This window comes from Aulonocara sp. 'chitande type north' Nkhata Bay, linkage group LG15, assembly GCF_057382095.1.
Source record: "Aulonocara sp. 'chitande type north' Nkhata Bay isolate Kocher_YH1m ecotype deep benthic linkage group LG15, A_spYH_male_GT1.1, whole genome shotgun sequence".
NCBI lineage: Eukaryota > Metazoa > Chordata > Actinopteri > Cichliformes > Cichlidae > Aulonocara > Aulonocara sp. 'chitande type north' Nkhata Bay.
The window spans coordinates 23,612,934-23,625,900 of NC_141358.1; the positions used below are offsets into that span (position 1 = coordinate 23,612,934).

The 12,967-nt window shown below is 42.1% G+C and overlaps 1 protein-coding gene across 2 annotated transcripts in view; it reads left to right on the plus strand.

Annotated features, from left to right (window-relative positions):
• Nucleotides 1-432: 432 nt before the first annotated feature.
• Nucleotides 433-12,967, plus strand: part of hivep2a (HIVEP zinc finger 2a) — a 129,513-nt gene continuing 116,978 nt past the window's right edge. Inside the window, exons 1-2 of one of the 2 annotated variants that reach the window (XM_086265076.1) lie at nt 433-909; nt 12,126-12,176. The gene's annotated coding sequence lies outside the window, so the exon portion shown is untranslated. The remainder of the gene's footprint in view (nt 910-12,125; nt 12,177-12,967) is intronic. The other variant, XM_086265077.1, reaches the window with a different exon arrangement.

Genomic DNA, 12,967 nt, shown 5'->3' on the forward strand with positions numbered 1-12,967 from the left:
AGAAAAGGTAAGAAGATGAAATAAAACAAACACATATATAATATTAATAATATCTGTGGACATCTATAATTCAATAAGGTCGTGCCATCTGTAAACAATAGAAATATTTGATTTTTTTTAATACGACGACATGTGCTAGATTTTGAAGTACAATTTGCAAATAATGCTTTTGAATGTGTTCCGTTTTACTATATATCTATGGATGTGCAAGCAAAAAGAAGGCACGGAGACAGGCAGGCAGTCAGACAGACAGGTCGCTCCAGAGGTGACCGGGGAATCCTGCTCTCTCTCTGCCGGCAGACAGAGCCTCCTCCTCGGCCACTGCTCCTCCTCCCCTCCCCTCCCTCTGCCCTGGTTGCGCGTTGGGGGATCCGACGACGTCACAGCGGCACACACATTTGCACGGACGCGCGCCTGCAAGCGGACACACACACACACACACACACGCCCTCTCTCCTCGCTCTCTGCCGCTCCGTCTCTCTCACTCTCACTCTCCTCTATGCTGCTATTCTGGGAAGTGGCGCTTGGAATAACCCCCGTGTGCGTATGAGTGTGTGTGTGCGTGTGTATGTGTCTCCTGATTTCACCCTGACACACGCACACATACACACTCACAACACAGTCAGACGCACACATTTACTGTCTGTCTGACTGCAGGAGTGGAGCTCTGGCAGCAGAAATCCGCTCGCAGAGGATTCCTTCCAATTTTACGCGCAACTTTTCCTCGCCGGCTTCTTCTCTGCGGCGTTTCCAGCGCTCCCCCCTCGATTGTTGTGGATTTCTAACAACCACCCCCTGGCTGTTTGTAGCGGAGCGACGAGCGAAGCTCGCCCGGAATCGGATCTGCTGTCACCGGGCTGCTTGTTGTCATTTTCGCACGGAGACGCGCAGCCGGAGCGCAGACAGAAGGTAAGAGCGGAGAGGGGAAAACGAAAGCTTACGGATCATATTCTCACACACATCACAGTGACAGTGGGATTTTATGCGCCATGGTGGACATTTATGGCATCTTTTCAAGGCACTTGAGCTTTTGCTTAGCTTATAAAGGCAAGGCTATGCTGGGGGAATACCCCGGGCACGCATTGCATTGCATGCAGATTACCCAGGTTGCGTAATATCCTGAGGAATTTGCAGTAGCCTGCCCGGCCAGGCTGGTTGCAAGGCCGGGGAAGAGATAGACAGTGAGGAAGAGAGGGAGGGTACGTGTTGGTGGATAGGAAGCGATGAAAGTGGAAGTTCGGATGGTGTGTGATTGGTGTGATTTTTGCGTCCGAAGGTTGATTTGTTTTTAGCACAAACCCACGGCAGGTTGGTTTGATTAATAGACCTTCACCTGCAGTTCTCTCTGACGTTCATGTGAGACTTCTTTAATCACTCTATAGCGCGCGTGGAATGTTCAAAAGTGAGTTGAAGCAGTGACCTCCGCGCACTCTTTGGTATTTCCTTGTTGCTGCTACAGTATGATCAGTGTGACACTCCTCAGAGAGTCACAAACGACTCTTGTTGCTACAGTACCTAAGCGTTGGTTTACACTGTGCTTGCCGAAAACGAATAGGGGAACACTGGCCATTTCTTTTTCGGATGGGGGTGACTTTATCTCATATGCTCATCGTTTGTTTCCTCTGTGTATGTGTCTGTGTATGAGAGGGAGAGAGAGATGGTGGGTGGTGCGCTGGCTGGTTCCGGGAATGTTCCATGACGTGTTGCCGTATAGAGAGGGGCCCCAGCCGGGGAGACTGCGACTAACGGCTCGGCCCTGCCGCTCTTCCTGCTCTCACTCCCTCTCTCCCTCTCCCTCTGTACTCTCCTGGAAAATATGTTAGCCTGTCTCCATTTCCAAAGAAGATTTACATTATCATCTCGTAGTGGTCATCTCTGCAGGCTGGGTTCCATTAGGTCAGAGGTCAAAGATCAGGGTCAAACGCAACTGCATGCAACAGGTGGTAAGATCCTGCTCAAGGACACTCACAGCAGTGCACATGATTGGCAGGGTGAGGTCTGAAGTGCAGGTTTGAAACAGCTGAAGGGCAGCATGCAGCCAAGCTGCAGCCAATATGACTTTGTGGATCTCAGAGCATTTGTTTGATGTTTAATGTGTGACAGAAAGTTCAAACAAAGAGCTTCTCTACAAAAGCATGCAGTTATCAAATAAGTAACATTTTATGATAAATTGTAAGAAAGATTAAAAAAAAAGTATAAAACAAAAGTGAAAGAAATTATAGATTCATAATTAATGAAAAGTAAAAGTCAAATTGCAAAAGTGGAATCAATAACAATTTTATATAAATAATGCATTTGTGTGTTTTTATTATCTTTTTGTTCAGGGATGGTGGCTAATTTTAGACTACAATGGACACCATGCGCATGCTATTTATAGAAACAGTAAAAAGCTTTGGAGACTGTGAAATAATGAGAAATATGGCAAGAATAACTGCAGATGAATGCCTCTTTTCCGCCAGTCAAAGCTGCAGAAGGAAAAAGCAGCCACAGAAGTGAGTCCTGAATGTGCTCATGGTGTTGGTGGCATTTGTAGCCTGCAGCTGAAGAGATGATTACAGTATGTATTCTGCTGTCAGGGAACATGCTGCTGACTCTGTGCGTGCACGTGTCAGTGATGGATGGATGTTTGAGAGCGTGCACGGGGGAAGGCCGACCTACGTACCATCTGTCCTACTGCCACCTCAGATGGCCATCGCGGTGTAGCTACTGCGTAGGAGCAAGCATCCAGGCACGCACACACACAAGTACACTGTTACCAGGGAGGACAGGCGTATGGAGAACATGCATGAGGTGTGAGAAGACTTTCAGCACTAAACATTCAATTAATTTATTACTTAGGCCTTGTGGGAACTCTTATGTCTTCCCAACATACAGCAAGCTACCCTTGTACAAGCAGCACGCAGCGGAGTTGAAAAGGTTCATAAAGTGCTAACAGTCCTTGGCTTAATGTCTTGGAGATTTTTTTTGACATATATCATGCTTGTGCCAGGGCTGGCACAGTTTCAGGAGCATTTTAATTTAGAAGTTGCTGTGTTAGCATTTGGGACACACCATTCTTAAGCCTATGGATAGCCCGGTGGCTTGGCCGTAACAGCGGTGTTGGCTCAAGGGCAGCTGCCTGCATGGATCAGTATGCCAGATTTAAGCAGCAGCTGTCTGGAAAGTCATTTATGTCGGTGAAGCAGTGTGAGCTTATGTAACAACAAGCTACATATGTAACAACCTACAATAACAGCGGGTAGCACAGTCACCTCACTCCAAGAAAGTTGCTAGTTCGAACCCCATCTGGGTGGGGCCTTCAGAGTGTTATTCCCCCTGTGACTGCATGGGCTCCCTCTGGGTACTCTGGTTCCTTCCTGAAGAGATGTACATTATGCTATAGTCACCCTAGGGCAACCAGTGGTTGGTGACACTAACAAAAATTATGGCAACTGTGTGCAATGAACGTGTAATCTCATTGCCTTTGAAACGGTTGCTCTGAAGAACGGGACTGGGCATGTGACCACTTGTAGTCAGTTGCCTTCTTCAACGCAATTTTAATGTGTTAACATGGAAATAAGACAGAGTTCATCTGCTATCAGTTTGCAATTAACTGGGGTCAAGTTGTCAATTACATGCAGTCTGGTTGTGTTGATACAGCAATTCACTGTTGGTGTTGACATACACAGAAATACACATTGAACAGAAATTGACGATAACTACTTCCAGGATCTCAAAGATTAGAAAATGAAACTATGAAATTCCTCCATAAATCCCAAAATAGAGTCCTGGAATTACAACCCAAGAATTTAAAAAAATCATTTAGCTTTAATAAAGATTTTAAATAACAGTTTTTGAAGTTATCTGTGCAATATGTGTTCGTTGCCTTTAAGTTGAGTGGTTTGTGTTTGTGATTATAAATAGACTACTTTCCTTTATTTGTCGATTCATTTATTTTTTATTTTATTTTAATGTTTATTGACTCTTTGCTAAGATGTTTCCTGGGAAGCAGTTAAGTCCGCAGCGAATTTCCCAAAGGAGATTATAAAACATATCATATCATAAATAGTGATGCAAATGCTGCAGGATGGTGGTGACAACCAGCTGCCTAAGAGTGATCACAGTCTGTCTGAATCAGACCGCGAATGTTTGGCGACAAGTTGCTTTCCACCAGGCGACCTGCGCGATTGCCTTCAGATTGAAAGTTGCCTCCCAACTTGAGTTTGAGGTTGTTGCTTGTTCAACTTCAGGTCGACCAGTTTGTTATGATCGTGAGCGATTCACAATCAGTCACCAAAAACGAAAAAATTCAGTGCAACTTTCTTTAGTTGTAACAAGGTTGTTACAAGCGACCCGGATGTTGGTCAAAGATGATGATGAATAAGATCAAGTGCTTTAAGTGTGTAGAATAAAGTGCTGTATGAATGTACGGCTAAAAATGTAATTGTTTAAAGTGCTTTGAGTGGTCAGTAAGACTAGGAAAGCACTGTATAAATTCAAGGACATTAAAATTACGTCTGGTGATGTACTGTTCTGACCTTCTCAGGCCTGATACTGATATTGAGTCTTCTTTGACTCTAACTTCAAGAAAAAGGGACGGAAATATATATTTTTCTTGTTTAACATAAAGTTTGACTAAAACAGAGAAGGAATTGTAACGAAGAAATCAATACATTTATTAATGAAATAACACGTAACAGAAACAAGATAAGAAAACTTAAACTGTGTAATGTATTTATTCTTCACTCCTTTAATTTTAGCAGACAAGTGAAAGTAAAGTGAAGATAACAGTAGTGTAAGTGCCATCAAATGTTCCCACCAAGTAATGAAAGAGAGAGGAAAGGTTGCAGACAGCGCCGTGGATACCGTTCTTCACTTGTTGCTTGTTTGATGTTAAATCACAATTAAGTCACAAACTAGCAAAAAGACACAAATGGAACTTGTTGCTGTGTGACTGGGAAGTGCCTTTAAACTGCTGACCGTTTGTTGTTAGAATCAGCACAGGACTACTATCAAAGATGCCGTTTCTCACGTGCAGCACACAGCAGGAAGTAGTCCACTTCAGACACTCTTTCACTACAGCAGTGGGGTGCCTGGTTAGAAGGTCCGGGAGGTTGGACAAATGACACGCGCTCACTGTGAATTCTCTGGAGATTTACCCATGCCATCCTCACACGCTGACAATCAGCATCGTGCACGCTCGACACTTTCACTGGATAATGAACAGAAGAGTTAAGAGCTGTGAAAGCAGCTCGGAGTAGAGCTGCACCGAACGGGCTCAACCGCTCGGCTGTTGTCACCAGTGCCTGATGTGGGAATTTGAGTCAGACTCAGTGAAGCAGTTGATTGTGCTACTTTTCGTCATGCCGTGGTTCCTGGATGACTGGTGTTCTGTGAGGTGTTGTGGGATTTTGTGAAATCCATACATTATTGTTGAAGTATAACTGCGAAAAACATTATGAATGACTTGCAAATTCACTGCGTCTCTCCTTTGTTTTAACTCATTTCCCCTAAAAAGCCTCTGTCACAGAAAAAACCCAGGCTGCTTGTGCAGTTTCCAGGTGATGGCATGGCTCATCAAAGGCCTTTGCAAACACGGTAAACAGCTTGTTTCTTTTGTGGGGCAAATTACAACTAACCACAAGTGTGACCCACCACCTAAAGGAGAAATTACCCATAGACAGTATTGCAAAAGCTATTGTGGAGGCTCTTGAATGATAACATATGGCATATAGCTCAAAAGGCACTTGTGAAACTAAACATCTCTTCAACTGCTTCAAAAGAGCACTGGATATGAACCAGAAGAACAATGTGTGGAAGTGTCTGATAAGAAGATATAGGTCCAGATTCCACTGAAGGGCTGTCAAAAGTGGCTGCGAATGACAATACAATCAAAGAAGACCAGATCAGATAAGCGAGGGGCTACTTTATTATTCACATAGGCTTTTCTCTTGTTCTGCCTGGAGAACAAAAAAGTCTGAAAACCAAATGTTTAGCAGACAGAAGTCACAGTCCTCTGAAAAACCTCCACACCTCAAAAGTTTGGGCTTATACTGAGTTTAAAAATACAGCGTTTAGACTGTTAATCTTACACAACAGCTTCTTTACAGCTTTAAATTTAAATAGTGGGAGAATTATGCCAAATAATAAAGGATCTCTTAACCATTATTTCAAAATTCTAATTGAAAAACTCAATGTCCAGTTTTCTTCAAGGCTTTCAAACATGTCTCCTTGTTGGATTTGCCATAGATGTAATAAATATTTCTTATCTGTCATGTGGCCACACATATATTCATGCTGTGACCAGAATCCTCATCTGATTACATTACATTTATCTGCAAGATGCCACTGTCCAGAAAGTCTTATGCATGCAGCAGGAACTTTGGACTCACGGTGTCCGGTTTGGCTCAAAAAACAATAGCAAGGCTTAAATTACTTTGAATAGTTGGAATTCAACACAAGAATTCAGAGAATTCAATTCCAAATGTCTGTTTGACAACCTCCATTTTTCTTTTCACATACTTCTTATTGCAGCGCTCTGCCTCTCCTCCTGTCTCTTCGTCTGTCTCACCGCTGACTGTGCTGCAGCCGGTTCGCTGCAGACGTGTTAGGTTAGCATTTGCTGTCAATTATCACAGTGCACACATCATAGCTGGAGAATTTGAAATGACTGCAGATGTATGGCATGGTGTGAAGACATAACCCCTTCACACATACAGATGCACACAGCTTTCATTGTAGCTGGGACTCACTGGTGTGCAGGGTGTTCATTCGGAACTGATTCGCTGGTAAAAGCATGCACGTGCACATGAACCTATAGACCCTAATATAAAGAGTAAATATTGTATTTTTGACTGATAAACAGTTTGAAAAGTTGAAAGAGAACCAAATAGGGTTACATCTAGTAGTTCGTTCTCATATTTCATATTTTACTGCCAAAAAATACATTCCACATGTCATAGTTCAGTGAAAAAATAGCCGCTGATATTCAGATTATATCATTTAACCTTGCTGGATTTCACTCCATGAGAAAAGATTTGACAATAGGAACTTTGTTCCACTCTGTATATTGTTGTCCTTTGCCTCACTCACTCTGTTGTTGTACTACCATTGTATGAGACACCTCAGAGTGGATTATTACTAACAAAGAAGTGCACAATTTGCTTTGCAACATAATGCACCCACAGCACGCTAACACTGCGCTCAGCGAACGGCACACTGAACTCGTATAAAGTTTATCTCATTGCATTGTGCTGCTTTTGAATGCAATTGCACAATTTTTCCCTGTGTGTGTGTGAGTGTGTGCGATCACCTGAGAGCTGTAAAGGAACCTGAGAGCGCTCTGGTGACCGAGGTCCTGACAGCGACGGGTGAATTATTAAGACACATCCACACATATGCACACACAAAGCCTAATGAGGTGGTTGACTGGGTGTACCAGATAAATCGTTCCACAGTGGTTTAGTTTCATACCGTTATACACGTGGAGGAGTGGAGGACTGGAGGAGGTGAAGAAAGAAGGGAAAAAGGAGAACAGTGTGCGAGCATGTCATGTGCTGGGACATTAGTTGTCCCTCAGCCAATCAGCGATGAACTCTTTATTGTCCATTGGTCCATATCAGCCAGTTATATTGCAGGTTTTTAAACAAAAAGGTAGAGGGAGGGGGAAAAGAGGCTGATATTGAAATCTAATCTCTTTTTACGCAAAGTCAGGCGCTGAACATGCTGTGGGCTGTGCGTGTTTTTGTGTGTGTGTTTGCGGCTTTTCAAATGGACATAGCGATGCTACAGAAATAAATGGAGAGAAGGAGAAAGAGAGACCTTTACTCAAACTGGCCTACTTTCTCAGCAGCTTGTAATTAGTCTCACTTCATGCATTTATGCATCAGACAGTGGAGCTAAATCAGTGTTTTGTAATCAGGAAATCCCAGATGACACCACCGTCATCCTGTTCTCCTTTACTGTACTCTACACTGCCAATTTGACAACTTAAACTATAGTTGAATAATTTTGAATATCATTGTAAAAGCTGCTGTTTTCTGTCATGACACTGTATGCTATAAGGGCCTGAAATCAAATACAACACCTTCTCTGCCAACATGTCTTCTATAACTGTACACTGGATGCCTTTGGACTTGTGATCAGACAGAATTTGATCACCTTACACTTATATGCAGTTTTACTGGCATATTTTCTCAGTTTTTGGAGACATTTGGAAAGATTTAAAGGTGATCTATATGCTGCTCTTTCTTCTTATTCTTGGACTGTTTATACCGAGTCTTGCTGCAGCCCTGTACTTCATCCCAACCAGTTTCAGCTCCTTTCTGAGGCCATCTCCCTTTTCAATGTACTTAGGCATGTAGACATGGTCCAGACAACCTGCAAGCTGAAGTTCAATCTAAGCATCAGAATAAGGAAGAAAGGTGATTTAAGTGACTTTTTGTTACTATCAAACTGCAGATTTACAGGGATTTTCCCACACAACTATCTCCAGTGAACAGCAGTCGTAAATGCCTCGTAGATGTCAGAGGTCAGACAAGAAGGCCACAATAACCACTTGTTATAACCAAGAGCATCTCTGAATGCATTACAAATTGAAGCTTGAAGTACTGTAGATGGGCTACAGCAGCAGAAGACCACACTGTCTGCCACTCTTGTTAGCTAAGAACAGGAAATTGAGGTTACAGTTCACACCAGCTCACCAAAAAAGGGAAAAGCACGAGGGGGCAAGAGGGGTGTGTAATCCAGTACTAGCAACGTGTACCTAATAAAGTGGTCAGTGAACAGTAAATAGTAAATACAAGTCTTTCATATCATGAGTGTAGTAGGAATTATTTCTTACTTCACAAGTAAGATGACACAGTCAAACTCCTGCTTTCATTAACACCCAGACGCTCGCTTGTATTGATTTTTTTTAAAATCTTAGATGTCTAAGTATGATAATATGATTTAAAATGATTAAAAATCTGTGATCTCAAACACCAACATACATCCCTTTCTGATGTTAGTCACTCAGAATTTACTGCCGCTATTTTGTGCCGACGCTCTGCAGTCATACCGGGAGTATTTAAATATCTGCACCCACAGAAACGAAACCCGAACCAGAATACATTGCAATGAGTGTTTGCACAATTAAAAACTTCTCACTTTCTCTCACTGGGAAACTCTCACTTTCATACTTCACTGATGAGTCCAAGTGTAGGTAAAACCCTGCTGAACCCTGGCATTTTCTCTGGGGGGTGTCCAGAGGCATTTTGGGAAATGTAGTCAATCCAAGTGACGAAGGTTGGACAGATTTAGGGTAAGCAGATAAACTTTAAATGGTAAATTATGATGAAAATGATTAAAAAATGATTACTCGAATGAGAAAAACATTGCAAACTGATTATGTGTAATCCATATGAGGGTTTTTCCCCCTTAAAGCTCATTACAAAAGATCTACCACAAATGTCTGGGTTTTTAAAAATCATAATAATTGAACTATGCATTGATATTTACTTTTACAGCTTAATCTAACCTGTGTTTTTCATCAAAAGTTAATGCAAATCTGTAAGAACAAACTTCGTTAAACACTCTAGCTGGTATCGGTGTGCCGTTCCCAGGCTTTGTTTGCCCAGTCTGATATTATCACAGTGAAAACACAGAGACAGCTGCTACTGTAGGTTTAGGGTGAGTGATTTGCATATCCATACAAAAGATAAAAACACTTCAGAAAATATCTGGGGATGAAAAAAAAATCCAATCTCAGCAGGTGAGACTAAACAGAAACCCCAGTGGGCTTAAAAAAAATAAAACAATGGAAAAACATCACATCCAAAGAAAAAAGTGACAAAAGAAAAGCGAAAATCAAGATGACAAACAGATGACATGAGTGATCTGAAGCTCTAAGACAGAATGTCGTGTGTTTTTATTTGCTTATTGCTGGATTCATTGTGGGGTTTGATATGGCAGTGTCAAATGTTCCCAATCCTCTAAGATGGCAGCAGAGACTTCAGCTACTGAAGACGTGTTTTTAGGAATTTATGATTACAAACCACAGGATCAGCATGTCACCTCTGCTGTTCTGAAGATATTACAGAAGCATTGCTGCTGTGTGTTTTTAGCTGACACCCATTTCAATTCTACGCTGATATTCATGCGCCGAGAGTGTCTTATAACTTTCTCACCTTCAAAAACGACTGGAAATGTGAGACGTCCTCAAACCTGAACAGTTTTCAATTGTCAGTAACTGCTGAAATAACACAAATGCACTTTTGTTTCCCACGCACTCACCTGGCAGGCTTGCCAATTATGGTAAACGACACCTTAGTATATTTAATGACTTATTTCTCATTTTTATTAATTTATAAGTGCGCAGACCCTTTGCTCTCTTTGCTCAGTGATATTAAGAAATATAGGACAGAAACCTCCTTAGAACTAGGAAAAAATCAGTCATTGCCGATTCCCTTAAATCTTTGGATTGCATATAGATCGCAAGGCAGTTGCACAGGGTGCCTTGTGTAACTCAGATGGACTGCAGTCAGTCTTGTGGGCAAGAGTTTTTGAAAATAACTGCTGTCTAGTTTCTAAATGCAGAAGAACTGTTAACACGCTGGAGTCAGACTGAGTCAGTCTGTGCCGATGAGTCTGGTCTGTGATGGCTCTCTTTGGAATTGGACACTTGACTCAGTTGGTTGCCAACTAGTTGTATTTTGGTTATGATCCTATACCAAAGCAAGGCTGCCGAGTGTTTTGAGGGTGAGACGGCCAGAAAGTAATAATTCCCTGCAACACTGAACTTTCATCAAGGAGAGTGGGGCTTGTGATTCATGTGGGGCCACTGTTTCTGAAGATTAATTGTCCTTCTAGATGGCTGAGAAATTTCTGTTTTGAGTTTGCATGTGCCTGCCTGGGTTTCCTCTGGGTGCTCCAGTTTCCTGTTACAGTCCAAAGACATGCTTGTTAGGTTAACTGGTGTTTCTAAATTGGCGGTAGGTGTGGTGTCGGTCTCCTGGGATAAACTTCTCCCCACCTCAGTCGGGGATTTAATCTGGTTCAGTACAACGCTGCTGCTGGATGAAAGACCTGGTTGACAACACGCATTCCAGTTCATCCCAAAAGTGTTTTATGGCCTTGATGTCAGCCAAGTGTTTTCACACCAAACTTGAAAACCATTTCCTCTTGAACCTGGCTTCATGTCTGGAGCCATTGTAATGCTGAAACAGAAAAGGGCCTTCCCCAAACTGTTGCCACAAAGTTAATCTATCTAAACTAAAAATCTTATTTGCTGTAGGGAAATAATTTTCATTGGATGTTTGTTAGGCGACCAACTGAAGGTTACCAAGTACTCTTCAGCAATACTCCAATTAAAACAGTAATTTATCATTTTTACACATCAGTTTAAAAGGCATGAAATAGACTCAGTGTAACTGCTTTAATTGGTGAGCTGTAGATTAGTGAGCTGTAAGGGAAATATTATTATTTCTACTCTTTTTTTCTCACCACTTGGCAGTCATCTTTGAAAAAACCCCAGGGCAGTTTTTTGTGGACCAAGAAGCCGTTCAGAAAGGAAAAGCTGCATATATAAAATTGCCAAATCTAATGAAAAAAAAAGAGAGTAATATTGCTTTAACTGCTCAAACGCAGATGACCGGCCTTTTAGGACAAGTGTGATACAAATGCCGTTTTTAGTATTTCTAAGGCCCCCCATAGATTTTGATTATTTATAACATGTCTGGTTTTGCTGGGTGTAGCCTAATCGACAAAGATGAACAAAAATATTGATTGTCATGTTTAACTCTCTGCCAAAAAGGAAATTTGCATGCTTTTTGAAGATTCTCCTGTTTTGAACTACAGGACAAGCAGCACTAAGCCAAAACTATGCAAATACTGTGGGTCACATCTTGGTGATAATGTGGCTTTGGGCAGTGGGTGGGTTAAACATCCCCCAGCCATGTTCATATTGTCGGTCCAGTGGGGGGCTTTTTTCACAACCGTACTGCGATACAGACTGCATGGGCATTTGGCAATATGTCAGAAATCAGCATGACTCCAGTGCAGGAGGCAGCCATTTGTATGCATGTAGCACACAGAGTGTGTTTAAAACTGGCAGTTTTGCATAAGAGTGCCATCATGCTCTAATTCTGTCATCTGTCTTTCTCCTCTAGGGGCAATTTGTGGACTTGATAAACGGACCAGAAAGCAAACGGTTGCACCAGGTAGGATCCACAAACCTAATAACCACTGTGTACTTGTATATCGCGACTACCCGGTCGCAAAGTCTGACGTCACTAGCCGTGTCTGGGCCTAAACTCCGCTGCAGGTCCATATATCAAACGATCACTATGGCATTACTGAGAGTTGAAAAACTGTCTAAAGTCTTTCATCTTTAATAAAATGATCAGTGTCTGCTCTACCAGGTGTAACAACTGAGTTTAACATCCAGGCATCCATGAAAACGGAATTTATGACATTTAACGGAGTTAGAAGTTAGCAGGGAGTTAGCTCGCTAGCTTCTATCTAAATACAATATAGCATGTCCTGACTGCGGGGTTTTGGAAACAAATTAAAATGCACAGCTCTGTTCTCACTTCCAACATAAATGAAGACAGGAAACTAAACAGCAGTGACGTTTGTAGGGTTACTGGAGTTTGGCTAGCTGGTATATAATGATGTGCTACGTGACCGCTAGCGACACAGCTATGTTAGCATAATATAAACAAGCTAACCTTTTTCCACTCGATAAAAGTTAAAGTGAGTGTTCTCGGTGGTCAGGAACAAATGTAATCGCATGGCAGGATGCTGTAAAAGGACCAAACTTCAGCCAGGAGAACAACTGAGATAATCCATCCAAAATACGAGGTTAGTCATTCATATACTGCTGCATGCGCTGGGCTGTAGTTACATCCTAAGGTTTTAAAAACTGAGCTTAAATAAATGATTAGCGGTAATAAAAGCCGAGGGAGGTCAACGGTGATCACTGACTGTTTTAGGAGCTTTTTGAGATTAA